Raw genomic sequence first — 19310 nt, forward strand, 5'->3', positions numbered from 1 at the left:
AATTTGTTTTGCATTCCTTGAATGTGAGATGTTATTGAAATCTTTCCTTGTTTTAAGCAGTTCAGTCACTGCTGATCTACATCACTAGCACTGGAGGCCACACTCAATACCACACCTTTGATTCCCAGAGAACAAGTTCTAGGAGGAAACCAACAATTCTTGCACTGGGTTCCTGACAGTCAGTTTAGGAGAATCCTTCAGCTAGTGGAGCCATAAGCTCAGCCATCCAATGGCATACCACTTCTTTGCTTGAAAAGGGCAAGTGTTGTCTGTACTTTTGATTGTCTTGATATTGAAAATATGTGATTAAACTAGAAAGAGCGCAATAAAGATTTACCAGGCCGTTGCCTGAATTTGGAGGTTTCAGTTACAAGGAGAGGTTGTGTGGACTAGGAATTTATTTCCTGTAATGTAAGAGATTGATGGGTGATCTAACAGACGTATATGACGTGTAGGAGTGATCCTATATAAATAAGATAATGAGGGGCATAGATAGGGAGAAAGCACATAGCCTTTTTCCCAGCGAGGGATGCCACAATAAGAATGGTACAGTAGCGCGGCACTTAGAGCAACACATTTCAAAGCCAGCTGTAAAATTGCTTGGGGTTCAATTTCTGCCACTTTCTGTAGGGACCACGTGGGTTGGCTGCGGGTGCTCCAGTTTCCTCCCACATTCCAAAAGCATACGGGTTAGGGTGAGTAAGTTGTGGTGCATATTTGGAATGAGCTGCCAGAAATGGGCACATTATTAACAATTAAATGCCATCCGGATAAGTACATGGCAGGAAAGGTTTCGAGGGCTGTGGGCCGAATGTCAGACTAGCTTGCAGGGTAACACGATGTGCGTGGATGAGTTGGGCTGAAGGGCCTGTTCCTGTGCTGTATGACTCGATGTCTATCAGTTACTATGCATGCTGAGGTGTTTCTGATTGTAAATTTAAAGAGTGAGGATCTCAGAAAAATAATACAAGTCATCTGGAGGATCTGACCCAAGCAATGCTCAGTGACAAGAAGACTTAATTTGTCATTATAATTCTCAACACAATGTTTTCAGGTGCACCTTGCTGCTACTTTGGCAGTCCCTGAAGATTAAGGATGACTTTCTTCCACTCTGGTTCTATGGGTCCTTTTCGTTGAACAGGTCAAAATAGGAAGCACAGACTTTTGCACTGATGGGGCAGAGGGTGCCTACTGAGTGAGATGGTGATCTACCTGTGTTAAAGCCTCTGTGTACTTCTGACATGAGGAATTGCGATTCTCAGTGGCGTTCTGAATGCTCCCTCTCCATCTTGAGCACTCAGAAGTCAGTGAGGATGTTTCATTATTTTCAAGGCATATTTGAGATCACTCATGAATCATTTCTTCTGTCCACTGGCTAACCTTTCCCCATGACAGTATTTGGAAGAAAGAAACCTCTTACGCATACAAAAACCTGGTTGCCCAAACACAGCCAGCAATGTTGTTGATGTACTTTCAGTGCTTGAGATGCTTGCTGTAGGTTGTGCTGGTGACAGAAGTACATCTGAGGTCGGTGATTACTGCTGCCTGATCGAGTATGAGTTTTGTGCTGGGCCTGAGATCTTGAGTTTTAAACACCCATTCCCTCAGTTGAACAATGTCTAGGGCTGGTGCACTGAATATGTTTGCTTACTTGTCCTCCTCGTCAATAATGAGAGGTAAAGCCAAATCTATCTGAAACATCTGCTATAGATGACAAACTGGGCCTGGTGTGGATTGTATTGTCCTGCTTCTGCACAGATCCTGTACTGCCACAGGCTAATAAATGACTGTGGTCACGCAAGATGAGAGGCATTGATCGTGTGGATAGTCAGAGGCTTTTTCCCAGGGCTGAAATGGTTGCCACACAGGTTTAAGGCGCTGGGGAGTAGGTACAGAGGAGATGTCAGGGGTAAGTTTTTTTTTTACACAGAGTGGTGAGTGTGTGGAACGGGCTGCTGGCAACGGTGGTGGAGGTGGATACGATAGGGTCTTTTAAGAGACTTTTGGATAGGTACATGGAGCTTAGACAATTAGAGGGCTATGGGGAAGGCTAGTAATTTCTATTAGGTAGGGATATGTTCGGCACAACTTTGTGGGCCGAAGGGCCTGTATTGTGCTGTAGGCTTTCTATGTTTCTAAGTAGCTCTCAGCATGCATGTGGGCAGAATGCGGTTTTCTAGAAACGATCTCTGGGCATCATCACATGGACTATTTGATGACTGGAACGGCACACGGTGTGTTATTCTTTGGATACAATGGTACAGAATTCTCTAGCCCAGGAACATAAGGTATTGCATATCGAAGAACAGGCCATTGACTGTTATTGTGGAGAAAGGCTGTTCAAAGCAGAACATGAGGGAAGTACTGCAGTTCACGTTTCTCTTTGACAAGCTTTTCAATGAAATATTGTTCATAGTGCATACAAACATGAACTCTGCAGAAGAATTTCAAAGCCCTTTTTATATTGTGATCTCTGATCGTTATTGCCGGTTCTAAAATTTCTGTTTGAAGAACGAAGATAAAGGCAATTCAAGTTGAAATTGAGGGGAAAAGTCAAAACAGTTGGCAATGCAAGTAGAAGAGTTTCTACGCTGAGGTTATGTGAGGTGATTCTGCGCTTATGGCTCCTCATTGCTGCTTCTACTTGTTGATCTGCGTCCAAGGGCAAGTCACTATACGCTGCTGCCTCTGGTGGAACGCCCAGGGATAGCCGTGCCCTGACAAGTGCGGCCTTGGATGTGCTCCTAGCTCACATTTCACACCGCTCAGCCAAGCTGGGCTGCCTTGAGCTTGGCCGAAGTCCACGAACACCAAACAAAAGTCCCCTTGTGCTGCACAGACAACTGGGCCTTTGCAGGCTTGTTCAACAGGACTCTGCAGTTCATTCATATCACACCTGGGCTGGTTCCATTGGTAATGGTAATTGTTTCACTATTGGCACATGTACCCGAGGTACAGTGAAAATCGTTGTTTTGCGTGCCACCCATACTGAACATTCCAATTATTAGTGCAAGGGGAAAGAATACAGAGTTACTGTAACAGAAGAAGTGCAGTGTGGGGAGACAAACAAAGTGCAAGGGCTATAATGAGGTAGATTGAGAGATCAAGAATTCATCTTCATCATATACTAGAGTCTTATAACAGCAGGATAGAAGCTGTCCTTGAGCCTGGTGGTGAATGCAGGATAGAATTAGTTACAGAGAATGTGCTTTGAAGGTAGACCACAATATGCAAGGCCACAAAGAGGTAGATTGTGAGGTACAAAATCCATTTATCATAGGAGAAGTCTATTTATTAGTCTTATAACAGCGGGATAGAAACTGTCATTGAGCCTTGTGGTGTGTCCTTTCAAGCTTTTGTTTCTTCTGCCTGGTGGAGGGGGCAGAAGAGAGTGGCTGAGATCTTTGATTATGCTGGCTGCTTTCCCGAGGCAGTGAGAAGTGATAGACAGAGCAGAGGCTAGCTCCACACCACCCCATGGAAACCTGGAAATTGTAATGCATTTTACAGTCAAACCAGTCTGAGTGAGACGGTGTTAGGGCTGTGTGTGGTAACCTGGTAATACACTTGGGTATTCTAATACATTGGCTTGCCACACTCTGTACCTCCAGTATTATCATTTCAGTCAGACTGTGGGGAGCACAACTTGTTTATGGGGGGGAGAGATCCACTCAGAGGAGTATGGGCTGCCCTAGCCAAGTTTGGTTCCTATGAGAGTGAATCTTGCAGTTAATGGCTTTAATAGAGTGTTGATTTATTATTATTTCATATACTGAGGTACAGTGAAGAACTTTGAATGCCATCCATACAAATCATTTCCCCACAAGAGTTTATTGAGGTAGTGATGCACTATCAATTGCTCCAAAAGACTGAAAGTAGAGTAAATACTGAAAGGCTTTTATTAACAGTAAATGGACCAACGTCCATGCTGAGTATCTGTCCTGGACTGAGGGAGGAGCACTCTGTACCTCCAGTACAATAGCCTTTATTCAGGGGTCTGTGGGAGGAGCCACAGGAGCAGTCAGCAGAGGGACGTGTCCAGTCATGTCCAGACAGGTAACCCAGTTACAGCCTAAATATATGTTTGACCACAGGTAGTACATGGGAAAACAGAAAGTAGTCTATAAGTCCATTTCTTTTCCCACCCACCTGGCTTCACCTATCACCTTCTGGCTATCCTTCTTCTCCTTCCCCTCACCCTTTTATTCTACCATTTCCCCCCTTCCTTTCCAGTCCTGAAGAGGAGTCTTGGCCCAAAACGTCAGCTGTTTATTCACTTCCATTGATGCTGCCTGATCATCTAAGTTCTTCCAGCATTTTGTGTGTGTTGCTTTGGATTGCCAGCATCTGCAGAATTTCTCTTGTTTAGGATATAGTGTTACAGAATCAGAAAATGTGAAGTGCAGACCCATTGAATGTGAAGACAATAAGATAAGAGCGGCTTTACTTGTCACATGTTCATCGAAACATACAGTAAAAGGTGTTAACATGAGGAAATCTGCAGATGCTGGAATTTCAAGCAAAACACATCAAAGTTGCTGGTGAGTGCAGCAGGCCAGGCAGCATCTCTAGGAAGAGGTACAGTCGACGTTTCGGGCTGAGACCCTTCGTCAGGACTAACTGAAGGAAGAGTTAGTAAGAGATTTGAAAGTGGGAGGGGGAGGAGAAATCCAAAATGATAGGAGAAGACAGGAGGGGGAGGGATGGAGCCAAGAGCTGGATAGGTGATTGGCAAAAGGGATATGAGCGGGTCATGGGATGGGAGGCCTAGGGAGAAAGAAATGGGGAGGGGGAAGCCCAGAGGATGAACAAGGAGTATAGTGAGAGGGACAGAGGGAGAAAAAGGAGAGAGAGAGAGGAAAATATATATATAATTAATAAATAAATAACGGATGGGGTACAAGGGGGAGGTGGGGCATTAACGGAAGTTAGAGAAGTCAATGTTCATGCCATCAGGTTGGAGTATAAGGTGTTGTTCCTCCAACCTGAGTGTGGCTTCATCTTGACCATAGAGGAGGCCGTGGATTTAAAATGTGTGGTCACTGGGAGTAAAAGGCGTTGTTTGCTTCGAATCAAATCAGCAAAGATTGTGCCAGTCAGCCGCACAAGTGTCGCCGTGCTTCTGGCGCCAGCATTGCATGCTCATAGCTCACTAACTCTAGCCATACGTCTGTGAAGTGTGGGAGGAAACTGGAGCTTTTGGAAGAAAGCCACACAGTCACGGGGAGAACGTATAAACTCCTTACAGGCAGTGGTGGGAATTGAACCCCAGCCTTACAGCTGTCTCTGTAATAGTGTAATGGTAACTGCTACAGTGGGGGTGAAAGATGACAGAGAGGTTAAGTGGTCTGTTCTATAGGTTTATAATTGTGGGATAGAAGCAGCTTATCTGCAGATAAATGGATGGGGAGTTCTTCATCTAGGCACTGTGTGCCTTGGCTGGGACAGCCTTTCAGCTTTCTCGTAGTTAAAAATCCTTGCCTTGCCAAGCAGAGAATTCACCTTGATGAAGGTGAAGGCCAACGGTACTGCAGCGTAAGTGAGTTCTGTAAGAAAAACCATAATGGTATCTAGAGACCAAAACTGATGCAAAGCTATTGGATTTTAATTAAGACTTTCCATGGTCTGTCAATCACCCTGCCTGTCACCCAGATATCATCTCCTGCAGAGTGTACACAGCTGTAAATGGTCCACTGTTGGGCTCCAGTTGTAATCTGTTAATTATTCTCCAGAGCGGTCAGACCAGTTATAACAAGCTGTCACTGGGAATTGTAGTTTCAGAGCAGGACCTGTGAGATGGTGCTAAATCCAAAACTGACTGGAAAAAATACCCTCCTTCCTTACATTATGCCCATTAATTTTTCTCACCTCCCCCTTTCTCCAGGGCTTCTCCTTGGTGTCTGCGATAACTTGCTTCTACTCCAATGCTGAGGAGTGGGAGATGCCTGTGGATGAACATTTTTAAATTGGGTAATGTGCACATGAGCCACCACGCAGTCCTTAGATAGTGAGATACATTCACACACGGACACATTGTGCACATAATCACACCACAGTAGCTTTGTGTTATTACGTGCCAGTGACCTGGGTTCAATTCCCGTCGCTGTGAGGAGTTTGTCTGTTCTTCCATTGATGGGTTTCCTCTGGGTGCTCTAGTTTCCTGCCACATTCCAGAGACATACAGTTTAATAGGTTAATTGGTCACATGGGTATAATTGTGTGGCACAGGCTTGTTGGGCTGTAAGAGCCAGTTACCGTGTGTATTTCTAAATAAAATATAACACACACATGCGCACACTCAGTAGGCACACACATGCATTCACACACACTCATTGCACACACACTCAATATGCACGTGCAAACACACACACTACACACAGTGTGCACATGCATGCACACGCACATGTTCACTACACACACTCAGTCTGCACATGCATGCACATACCCCACAACCCCACACATACACATACACATAAATACACGTGCACACACTCCGTATGCACGCACACACACCTCTCTCTCACTCTCTCTCACTCTCTCTCACTCTCCCTCACACACACTCTCTCTCTCTCTCTCTCTCTCTCTCTCACTCTCACACACACACACACACACACACACACACACACACACACACGCTTTCATTGTCATGTGTACACTTTTTACCTTGGTTTTTCCTCTCCCTCACATCCTCCAAACCTATATCCTTCTCTCCATCAGTCTACACTCTGTATCCTTTACACCCTACCTCAATACCACCAACTCCTCCATTCACCTACCCTCTTACCAATCCTCTGTTCTCCCTTCCTCTCTGTCTCTACTCTAAAGCCTCTCCCAGCTTACATGGCTTCCCTTGCCAGTCTGAAGCTGCCCTTTGTAGCACTGCTCCTAAATGCCCAAGCGCCCTCCTGACCCCCATGAACAATACCCTCTTCACACTCAGCTCTTCCAGACCCACTCTATAGCTGCATCACTTCAAAATCTCTAGTCCAGCCCAGAATCCCCAGGCCTTTCCTGGAAACCTCAGGAAAGCCTTCACCTGGAGGTGCCAATGTTGGCAGATAGTGGAGCCTGGTGTAGGTGGGTGGGTCCCACGGCCTGGCTTCCTGCAGGAATGGAGTCAGCTTTACTCACACTGCTTACTCTTCACTGCTGAAAGGATCATATTTATAATATCCTCTTATCTCACCTTTAAGCAGCTTCTTTTGTTTTGAGCCACAATGAGTTTTGACATGCAGAATGAATCAGCAGATAGTTTCTACACAGCAAGATGCCAGAATCCACAATCAGATGGTTGACAAGATGATCTGCTCTTTGTTAATGGTTTTTGAGTGAGAAACATCATTTACGAAACCGAGAGAACTCTGATCACTTGCAACAGTGTGGTGTGCTATGTAATTTCCAAACAGAATCGAACTATTACAGTGACACGGAAGGTAGAGCCAATGTCGCAGAGCTCCAGCCATGTAGGTTTAATCTTGACCCCCAGTGCCGTCTGTTTTTACATTCCCCTTCTGACAGCGTAGGTTTCCTCCTACATCACAAGTACATGCTGATTGGTAAATTAATTGGGCACTATAAGTTGTCCCTAGTGTGTGACAAAGTGATGGAATCTGTCGGGGGTGGGGTGGAATTGATGGGAATGTGGGAGAATAAAATTGAATTGACTTTATTTCTTACATCCTTTGGCTGGTGGTGCAGCGGCATCAGTGCCGGACTCTGGAACGGAGGTTCCTGGGTTCGAATCCAGTCAGGCCGCTCCCGTGTACGCTTTCAACCCCGGAAACAACCTCTGTTTACAAACAGCTTTCCGTAGCGGGAGTATTGCTATATTATCATTATCCTAATTGGTATTAACTTATCTTTATAATGCTCACATTACAACACTTCTTCCCCTTTAAATTCCAACATTCCCCAAATGTAAAAGTCTTTACCAAAGGAGTGCCTTACACCTCTTTTGGTAAAGACTTATCTCCACCCGCCACACACTTCGATAAGTTACTTTGAAATTTGAATTTTGAATGAGGGCATGATCAGTTAGATCAAGTTGAGATTCTCCTTCACTTCTTCCTTCCCTTTAGAATTACAACATATACTAGTTGTATTTTTCTTCAATTTGTTTTATTTCCCGTTGAGAATAATTTTTCTTTTAGTTAGTTCACAGGCAAGCAGGCAATGTTATCATTTAATGCCCATCCCTAATTTCTGTTCAACTAAGGAATCATCTAAGAATCAACCATTTACATTGGTAAATTGTATTTTATTATAATTGTCCAATGTATCAAGATAGAGTGGAAAACTTGTATAATATTCATACAAATCAATTCATTAAAACAATGCATTGAGGCAATACAAGGAAAAGCAATCACAGAATGCAAAATAAGATGTTGCAGAGAAAGTGCAGTTCAAGGCCATAATGAGCTAGATTGTGGGGTTATCTGTCTATCGTCATACTAGGGCACCATTCAATAGACAGATGATGGAATTTGTCCTTGAGACTAGTGGTACATGTGTTCAGGCTTTTGTCTCTTTTGCCTTATGGGAGGGGAAAGCTGGGGTACATGGAGGTCTTTGAGAATGCTGGCTGCTTTAACAGTGAGAAATGTAGGAGAGATGGAGTCCAATCACATTTCAACCAGACTCGGTAAGGATGACAATCTTTTTCTTGCAAACACGAGGAAATCTGCAGATGCTGGAATTTCAAGCAACACACACAAAAAAAAATGCTGGTGAACGCAGCAGGCCAGGCAGCATCTATAGGAGGAGGTACAGTCGACGTTTTGGGCCGAGACCCTTCCGCACTCGTCTTCCTGACAAAGGGTCTTGGCCCGAAACGTCGACTGTACCTCTTCCTATAGATACTGCCTGGCCTGCTGCGTTCACCAGCATGTTTTGACAATTTTCTTCTCCCTTGTTAGTGAACTAGATGGATGTTAATAATCAGTCCAGTAGTTTTCTGCCTTTGTGCACTGAGATTGGTATTATTATAGATTCCAGATTTTATTTAATTGTTTAAATTTAACTTCCCCAACTGCTGTGGGATTTTAACTTGAGTCACCAGGTCAATGATCCATTACCCCTGCTGTTTATCCAGTAACTTAACTACTGTGCCATGGTGCCCTGCTTCCACACTGCTGTGTACATATACCTACTGATGCCTCTGGACACATCTTCAGTGATGTTCCTGGAATCATCGGGTGTTTTAGGTCTTTCAACATCACACACCCTCCTCCAGGTGACCCAGCCGGGGCTGATCAGACCCCAGCTTGTGTTCAGATGGCTAACTACTTATGACTCCATGGCTCCCCTCTTTTGAGCCACAGCCATCTTAAGGCCCTCTCTGCCGCATCGGTGGTACCGTGGATGGCTCTCCTCTTCCTCTCTCCCTCGGTGCCCAAATTGCTGAAGGCTCTAACTAAGGAACGGGCTTTGAATCCCCTACAACCAACCTCCACTGGGCTGTCATGGCTTGCAGCTTCCTAATAGTTACTGATCGAAGTGCAGTGGCTGCACAAGGAGCCTCTTTGCTTTTACAGGTCTGAGTGCAGCCTTGGATTGACCTGCCATCATTTGGGACGGCTTTTGTATCTGGTTGCTGATTAGATACTACTTGAAAATATTTCTGTTTGAGTGTAAATCCAAAGCAAATGTATGGATGTGGATTGTACCATGTTTGTTTTGGGCATTTTTATTTTTTATTGGCACTAAGAGATCTTCTGGAGGAACTCAGCTGGTTGAGCAGCATCTATGGGGTTGGGGAGGGGGAAGAATTGTCAATGTTTCCGATCAAAACTCTGAAGCACAGTTGCCCCAAAATAGTCTCCATCAACTTCTCCTGAGTCCCCATTTTTGAATATTTTTGCAATTTATTACTTCAGTTTACTGCAAAGCCTGTGTAACATCTGGACAATTTATTTCACAACATCGACAATTCTTTCCCCCGACAGATGTTCCTCAACCCCGCTGAGTTCCTTCAGCAGACTGTTTGTTGCTCCAGATTCCAGCATCTCCAGTCCCTTGCGATTCCTTATTAGATCCTTATTTTGTTTGTTGTCCACATTCAAACTGATGATAAGGAGGCTTCCGAGGAAATTGTAAAACCATGGACTGTCATAGACTCTTATAGCACAGAGGCAAGACCTTCAACCCACTGAGTCCATTACTATCAGCTGTTGTGAGACATTCTGTACCAGAGGCAGTCAGGGATTTTAGAGCCATACATAGGATTATTCAGCATGAAAACAGGCCTTTCAGACCAACTGATCCATGCTGCCCCATCCAAACTAGTCCCATTTGCCAATGTTTGGCCCACAATCTTCTAGATCTTTCCAATCCACGTACTTCTCCGACTGTCTTTGAAAGTTGTTATTGTACCTGCCTCAGCCACTTCCTCTGGCAACACATTCCACATAAATTTCCCCGACCCTGGAAGAAAGAGGGTGCGTTCACCCTTGTGATTTTATATACCTCAATAAGATCACCCCTCATTCTCCTACACTCCAAGGAATAAAGTCCGAGCCAGTCCAACCACTCCCTATAACTTGGTCCTTCAAGCCCTGGTGACATCCTTATAAATCTTTTCTGCACTCTTTCCGGATGAAGAGCATCTTTCCTATAGCAGGGCAGGATTGTTCAGTGATCTCAGCGCAGAACTCAGACAATAGTGCTAGCTGTACGTGTACTGAGATGGAAAGGATTCATAGAAGATTAGCATGACCCCTGGACAAGTATGACATGAAAATTCGTGAAGCATTCTATTTTTAAAGGAAAAGAAGGGCCGGTGAATTTTCTGATCATCACGGCGAGCCAAACAAAGTGTCCCATTCAAGCACTCTGTTAGTCATCTACCTCACCTGAACCCCCACCTTTGATCACAAGAGATACTGCTGGTGCTGGAAATCCTGAGCAGTGCACACAAAGTGCTGGAGGAACTCAGCAGATCATACAGCTCCAATGGAGAGGAATAAACAGTCAATGTTTTGGGCCGAGATCCTCATCAGGACTGGAAAGTGGGTAAGAAGCCAAAATAAGGTGAAGGGAGGAGAAGGAGTACAAATTGTCAGGTGATAGGTAAAGCCAAGTAAGGGGGAATTTAGGTGGGGGGGGGAGGTGACAAGTGGAAAAGGTAAAGTGCAGAAGAAGATAGGAGAGGAGAGTGGACCTTGGGAGAAAGGAGAGGAGGAAGGACATTGAGGGAGGTGACAGGTAGGTGAGGAAAAGAGAAGGAGTGAATGAGGAGCTAGTATGGGGAGTGGAAAAAGAGAAGGGGGACGGGCAGAGAAATTACCAGGTTGGAGAAATCAATGTTCATACCATCAGATCGGCAGTTTCTCAGATGCAATGATGTGTTGCTCCTCTGAACTGAGAAAGTCCTCTTCACAGCAGTAGAGAAGGCCATGGATCAACATGTTGGATAAGAATGGGAAATAGAATTAAAACTGATGGCCACTTGGGAAAATCCACTTTTTTTGGCGGACAGAGCCAAACACTTGACGGAAGAGTTTGCCCAATCTGTATCAGGACTCCTCAGTCGAGGCCATACCAGGAACACTGGATATTTGGTGGATATTCACCGTTGAATACTTTTGCTATTTTTTATTATACGTTTTTGCTGAGTCTCTGTAACAAATTGCACAGTAATGTGTTGGAGTTAGAATAGGTTGGAGGTGTCAGTCATCACCATAATGAAAATTTTAATGGCACCATTATCTCTGTTGCCCCATGACAACAGTGTTAGAGATTGAACAAGGCCAGTCCTGAGACTCCACAGTAGATCCACGACCAGGGGACAACCTAATTAACTGAAAATAAGCAGAGGCGTCAGGAACACTATGGAAAGAAAATGGTTTGTTTAGTGTTAATCTTCCTGAGTTAATTGGGCAATTAAGGGGACTGGAAATGCAAATTGATGGTGTGAACCTCACAAAACAAAGCATGTATGCCGGATTGAGAAGGAGCTAACAGATGGGACTGTCTCTGCTTCCTGCAGAGGCTGCATTCAAATGCAGGGACTGGAGTAAATATTGGAGTTTAAAAAACGATGGTGAGGGAGAAAAATTCAGTAATTATCATGGTGAAAACTGCCATTATCAGATATTCTCCTGTTGTGAAAATGCTTGGCATTTCTGGAGGTGGATTTCATGTAATTTAGAGTCAGAAATAGCCTAGGTCTCTGATATAATAAATGTTATGTCATACGTAATGTTCTATAATCTAGAACATCTCAGTTCTTGGCTTTTACATCAGACATTTTAAATAAATTAACCATATTTATGGAATAAAAATAGGTTGCTCTCAATGTCAAACAATCGACACATGCTTGGCATGTAAAGTAGTCCAATAACAAAATACTGTAGTTAATGAAGATCTGAGAAAAAAGCATGGGAAGTACTCATCAGGAAAGACATCATCTGTGGGGAGGGAGGGAGAGAGAGAGAAAAAAAGCTAATGTTTTATGGTCAAAACCAATCATCAGAACTATCAGAATGTTCTCATCATGAGTCATCAACCCGAAACATTGACTCTTTTGCTGTCTCCACAGATGCTGCCTGACCTGTTGAGTATTTCTAACATTTTTTGTTTGTGGGTTACCTGAAGACATTTTGAGAGCAATAATCTACTTTGCTAGAAATGATCAGTTATGCTTGGATCTGCCAAGCACAACAGCTTAACTGGGCTACTTAACAATGCTCCTGATTGGGACTCCTGAGTGCAGGCAGAGATCCAACTTCCTGCTCAGTTATTCCCTGATCCCAGACCCTTGAACTCTACTGTTGGATTTTTCAGTGAGTCCAATGTGGGAGCAGGCAGTTCCACAGGTAGCACTGGGCCTGGCCTAGGAAGCCTATCTGATCAGGATGGCACTGTTCCGATATTTCATTGGGAGACTAGTGAGAGAAAAGATTAATTCAAATTGATATTCCTGCTGTTTTATTTAATTGAGATGATCTAAGTCAAATCTTCACTCTTTTTGCCTGTGTTCCAGTGTTTTATTTAGAATAGGTATTGCACTATTGTTTTCCACAAAGGTCCCCTGTGTAGCTGTAAAAGGTATTGGAGTGCAGGTATCAAACACTAATGATGGAGAGAGAACAACTAAAGTACTGTCTCAGATAGATAACCCATGGCACTTCTGATATAGACAAATGCTGCCTGACCTCCTGAGTATTACAGTATTCCCTGGCATCAGAAATCTGTTTCATTGTCTATTAGCAAAACTATACTGAGCAGATATCCAGTGAGCCAACCATCAAGACCAGTCTTAACCAAAGGCCTGCTTCATCATTGGTTCATCGCATGGCCTGTTACTGGGAGGTCTGAGACACTAGTCCTCTTCAGGAGTATTCTCCTGCTTGAGATTATGGTTGGTTCCATTATCCTATCTCTTGCTGTCAGGGACTTCAAACCCACCCTGATTTCTTGGCTTTCATCCAGATCATCACTTTACACATCTATGCCCCAGACATCTCCATGAACTTCTTCCCTGTTGACTCCTCATACCTGTTTGACATCATCATGATCGCCCACCTTCTCCCCTCCAACATCTTAATCTTTTTTATGGCCAATGATCATTGATCAAATCCACCTACACCATTGCTTGTCCTGTCCCTCATTATCTTCATAGACGTAGTAAATGCAAGAAGGGAGATTCACTACATCCGTGTGATTCCTCATCTCCACAGTGTTCTCCCCCATTGATCCATTGCTCCACTCTTATCCTCTGAAAGCTCTTCTTCCCTCTGTAAGCTCATCGATGAAGTACCAGAGTGTGAGGTTTACTGTTCAAGACCTATTTTTGCCCAAGTGAATGTGAGAGCATCATTGTGGGTGGACCTTGCATGAATTTTACTGTAGTCCTTCATACAGTGACACACACCCCAGCTCAAGTTAGAAATTTCTGCAGTCCTCGCCAATTGACCTCTGTTTTACTTTCTGCTCAGTTAATCTGAGCTAGGCTTCTTTTTATCACCTTGACCTTTGACACTCCACTGCCCTTTACAATTTATGTTGAACTATTTCCCTTTTGAAGTGTTGCTCTCTCTTCTAATTATTCCACTTCAATGTCAAGGGTGTTTTTTGTGTAGGAAAGATATACTAATCTAGAATTATTTTGAAGAATTCCCCACTTTGACTATGTTACTGACATCGGGACAGGCATCAACTCTTTTTCCCACTGATGCCGCCTAACCTGCTGAATATTTTCACCTTTTTGGCAGAGCTGATGCACATTGGGCTTGTTCACTGATATGACGAGGACACAAATTACCTAAATATTAAAGGCTCCATGCCAAGTACAGGTATGGATCTATACAGATGAGTACAGATGGTCAACATAAACATGATGGACCAAATGGCCTATTGCCATGCTGTATGACTCCCTCTCTTTGACAAAAAGCAAAATGTGAGAAAACACTGGTTTTTATTGAAAGCCAACATAAAGTCATAGAATCTTACAGTGTGGAAACAGGCCCTTTGGCCCAACCAGTCCATGCCAACCATTATTTCCTCTAAACTCGTCCATTTGCCTACATTAGGCACATATCCCTCAAAAATAGCAGATGGAATTTAATGCAGACAAGTGTGATGTGTTGCACTTTGGGAAGACAAACTAGGGTAGGACTTACATAGTGTAAGGTAGGGCACTAAGGAGTGTAGTAGAACAGAAGAATATGGGAATACAGAATTCTTTGGAAGTGATATCATGGGTAGATAGGGTCGTAAAGAGAACTTTTGGCACATTGGCCATCACAAAACAAAATATTGAGTACAGGAGTAGGGATGTTGAAATTATACAAGACATTGTATGGCCACATTTGAAGTATTGGGTGCAGTTCTGATCACCTACCTACAGGAAAGATAGCAATAAGATTGAAAGAGTGCAGAGAAAATTGACAAGGATGTTGCTGGAACTTGTGGACCTGGATTAGAGGGAAAGTTTAAATAGGCTAGGAATTTATTCCCTGGAGCATAAGGGAATGAGGGGAGATTTATAGAAGCATAATGTATAGAAGTATAGTTGGTATTTAACACCATCATACCCCAGAAACCGGACGGGAAACTGTCCTCCCTGGGTCTCAACACTTCCCTCTGTAACTGGATCCAGGACTTCTTAACAGTAAGGCCACAGTCAGTCCGCGTGGGCAGCAACATCTCTCGTCCCATTCCACTGAGCACTGGCGCTCCCCAAGGCTGTGTGCTCAGCCCACTGCTGTGCACACTGCTGAGACGTGACTGTGCTGCAGGATTCAGCTCAAGTTTGCAGATGACACAACGGTGGTTGGCCTCATCAAGAATGGTGATGAGATGGAGTATCGAGAGGAAGTGGAGTGGCTGGTGCACTGGTGTGAGAAGAACACACCTGAATGTGGAGAAGGCAAAACAAATCATTGTGAGCTTCAGGAAGGTGCAGACGAACCATCCCCCTCTGCGAATATATGGCTCCTCCATAGAGAGAGTTTAGTGCACTAAGTTCCCGGGAATTCACATCACGGATGACCTCACCTGGTCCCTTAATATCACCTCCCTGAACAAGAAGGCACAGCAGCGCTTCCACTTCCTAAGAAAATTGAGGCAAGCAAGGCTCCCTCCCATTCCTTAACTGGGTTTTACCGGATCGCTATTGAGAGTACCCTGACAAATTGCTTCCATCTTGTATGGGAGCAGAATCAGAATACGTTTAGTATCACCAGCATATGTTGTGAAAACTTCTAACTTTGTGGCAGCAGTACAATGCAATACAAGATAAATATAGAATAAATAAATAAATTACAGTAAGTATACACTGTATATGTATATTAAATAGTTAAATTATAAACAGTGCAAAAAACCAAATAATTTATTAAAAGTGAGAGGCAGTGTTCATAGCTTCACCGTCCATTTAGGAATCAGATGGTAGAGGGGAAGAAGCTGTTCCTGAATCACAGTGTGTGCCTTTAGGTTTCTGTAGCTCCTTCCTGACGGTAACAATGAGAAGAGGGCATGTCCTTAGCAGCTCCTCGAAGGTGTCTTGGATACTATGGAGGCTAGAAAGTCTCCACATGGAGCAGTCAAGCATCAGATTGGTAGTCCCTACAAAGGATTGTGAGAACAGCTGAGAGGGTCATAAGGGCTTCCCTGCCATCCATCAGGGACATTTATCAGGAGCACTGCAATCGCAGGGCCCTTGGTATTATTAAGGACCCCAGCCATCCATCCAGTATCCTCTTTGACTTTCTACCATCAGGCAGGAGACCCTGTTGCATAAAAACAGGATCAGTCAGGATGAGGAACTGTTTGCTTCCCCAGGCCATTAGGCTTCTGAATTCCCTTCTGCATCGTATTCGAAGTGTCACTGGTAAATCTGTTCTGTACCTTACTTTATTTAATATTAATGCACTTTAGTTTGTTATTTATGTATGATTCATCTGTACATTTTACCCTCACCTTCATAAATTATCATGTGTACTGTGTGTTATGTGTACTACTGTGCTTTACACTCTGGTTTGGAGAAACGTCTCATTTCTGTATATATTATATGGTTTTATATGTTATACAATACATGTAATATAGTTAAATGACAATAAACTTGACTTGACTTGAAGTATACAAAATTATGGGAGGTGTAGATGGGGTAATTGCAAATAGACTTTTTCCACTGATGTTGGCTGAGACTAGAACTAGAGGCCATGGATTAAGAGTGAAAGGTGAAATGTTAAAGGGGTACATGAGGGTAATCTTCCTCACTCAGAGGCAGGTGCGAGAGTGCAACAAGCTGCCAGTGGAAGTGGTAAATGTGGATTTGATTTCAACATTTAAGAGAAGTTTTGATAAGTAAATGAATGGATGGGTATGGAGGGCTATGGTATGGGTGCAGGTCGATGAGACTCAGCACAGTAATAGTTCAGCAAGGACTAGAGGGGCCGAAGGACCTGTTTCTGTGCTGTAGTTTTCTATAATTATAACTCTATGACTATGGCTGTGCAGACTCCTGTCTTTCCTTGATGGAAAGTTGGATCATCAACTCTGGTTTCTCTCCTGCAGATCCTGCCTGACCTGCTGACTGTTTCTGCCATTTTCTGCTTTTATTTAACATAAATGACTAGGGAATATTGGGGTTGGGATTTATTTTGCATTTTATAGGAAATCAAAATTCACCCTAAAAAGATCAATTGAACTGAATTTTAAGAGCAATATGAAACAGAGGAACTGCACAATATAAAATGTTTCAGAGGTAATATTCAGTTGTAATTAATAATGCATCACTCTTTATATCAAACATTTATAACCTTCCTACACTTCCACATTTACAGAGTTGTTGAAATATTGCTAATTAGTCGCAGCAATAGATTCTTATTAAATTCCTATTAATTATTAACAATCTTACTGTAAAATGCTTTACTATTAGGTATAATGGAATTTCAAGAAATATCACGTGCTTTTTGGTGATGAGTACAATATGATCAACAAAGTTGAAAGCCTCTCATTGAGAAGCAGACCCTTCAGTCCATCTAACCTATGCTGTTCACCACATCAAAGTATGTATACATTACAACCCTGAGATTCATCTCCTCATAGGCAGCCACAAAACAGAGACCCAAAAAAACCCATATAAAAAAAAGACTTTCGAACAGCCAATGTGCAGAGCAAGTAAAACAAGTCATGCAAACTATAAATGCAAGCAACAATGAACTGAAATTGACAAAGAGAGTTAATCCACAGACCATTAGCTCAGTGCAGAGCAGAGCAGCTAACTGAACTGGCCTGTCTCTCACCTCAGAGTCCGACACACCGACCTTTTCAATCTGGCCCGGTGCTTAAATTGTCATCCAAATTTGGGTCTAGTTGCTTCAATATATTCTGGGGCCTGGACCCTGCCACCTCGATTCAGCCTGTACCCGCCCTTCCCGATTCGACCTGGTGCTTGGATCATGGTTCAAACATGGGGTTCAGTCACTTCGACACACTCTGGGGCCTGGGCCCTGCTGCCTTGATTTGGCCTGTACCCAACGTTTCCAGTTCAGTTTGGTAGTCTTCCTCACTCTTAGTGACAGGCCCACTGCCTCACCTCACCTCGGTTCCGCCATATCGAATTGCTTCCAAGCTAACTGGGAAGTTAAAGGCTACCATTTGCGATGATCGTTTACCAGAAAAGATTGACTAACAAAGTACTTTGTTATGTCCTTCCGAACGCTCGGCTCTCCACTCCCTCAGCACTAATCCTAACCTCACCATCAAACCTGTAGATAAGAGAAGTGCTGTCGTAGTCTGGTGAACTGACCTCTACCTTGCTGAGGCCCAGCACCAACTCTCAGACACCTCCTCTTACTTACCCCTTGAACAGGACCCACTGAGGAACACCAGTCCATCGTCTCCCACACCATCACCAACCTTACTGACTCTGGGGATCTCCCATCCACTGCCACCAACCTCATAGTTCCTGCACCTCACACCTCCTGTTTCTACTTCCAACCCAAGATCCTCAAACCTGCTTGTTCAGGTAGACCCATTGTTTCAGCTTGTTCTTGCCCCACTGTACTCATATTGGCATACCTCAGCTCTGTTTTATTCCCCCTGGTTCAGTCCCTTCCCACCTACATCTATGACACCTCACACGTTCTTGATCTTTTCAAGGATTTCAAGTTCCCTGACCCCATTATCTTATTTTTATTGTGGATGTCCAGTCCCTATACTCCTCCATCCCCCCACCAGGAAGGCCTTTCTTTCTGGACATCATACCCAATCAGTTCCCCTCCACAACTACTCTCCTCCGCCTCATGGAACATGTCCTCACTCTAAATAATTTCTCCTTTGTTTTGTCCCACTTCCTTCAAACAGAAGGGGTAGCCATGGGCACTTACATGGGTCCCAGCTATGCCTGCCTGTTTGTCAATTACGTTGAACTGTCTATGTTGCAAGCCTACACTGGTGACCGTCCTGCACTTTTCCTATGCTTTATCAACAACTGCATTGGTGCTGCTTCCTGCACCCATGCTGAACCTGCCGATTTCAGCCACACTGCCTTCAACTTCCACCCGGTCCTCAAATTCACCTGGTTCATTTCTGATATTTCCCTTCCCTTTTTCGATCTCACTGTCTCTATCTCTAGAGACAGCTTATTCACCGATGCCTATTATAAACTAATGGACTCTCACAGCTACCTGGACTATATCTCATCCCACCCTGCTGCTTGTAAAAATGCAATTCCTCCATCTCTGCCACATCTGCTCTCAGGATGAGGCTTTTCATTGTAGAATAAAGGAGATGTCCTCCTTTTTCAAAAAAAGGGGGTTCCCTTCCTCCACCATCATAAGACCATAAGTCCAAAAGATTTCGGA

The 19310-nt window shown here is 43.8% G+C and overlaps 1 protein-coding gene and 1 pseudogene across 1 annotated transcript in view; both read left to right on the forward strand.

Annotated features, from left to right (window-relative positions):
- Positions 1-19310, forward strand: part of LOC140211882 (glutamate receptor ionotropic, delta-1-like) — a 993352-nt gene that overhangs the window by 515957 nt on the left and 458085 nt on the right. The gene's annotated exons all lie outside the window — the stretch shown is intronic.
- Positions 10661-10761, forward strand: LOC140212262 (U6 spliceosomal RNA; annotated as a pseudogene).

The sequence above is a fragment of the Mobula birostris genome, chromosome 18 (genome assembly GCF_030028105.1).
Source record: "Mobula birostris isolate sMobBir1 chromosome 18, sMobBir1.hap1, whole genome shotgun sequence".
Lineage (NCBI taxonomy): Eukaryota > Metazoa > Chordata > Chondrichthyes > Myliobatiformes > Myliobatidae > Mobula > Mobula birostris.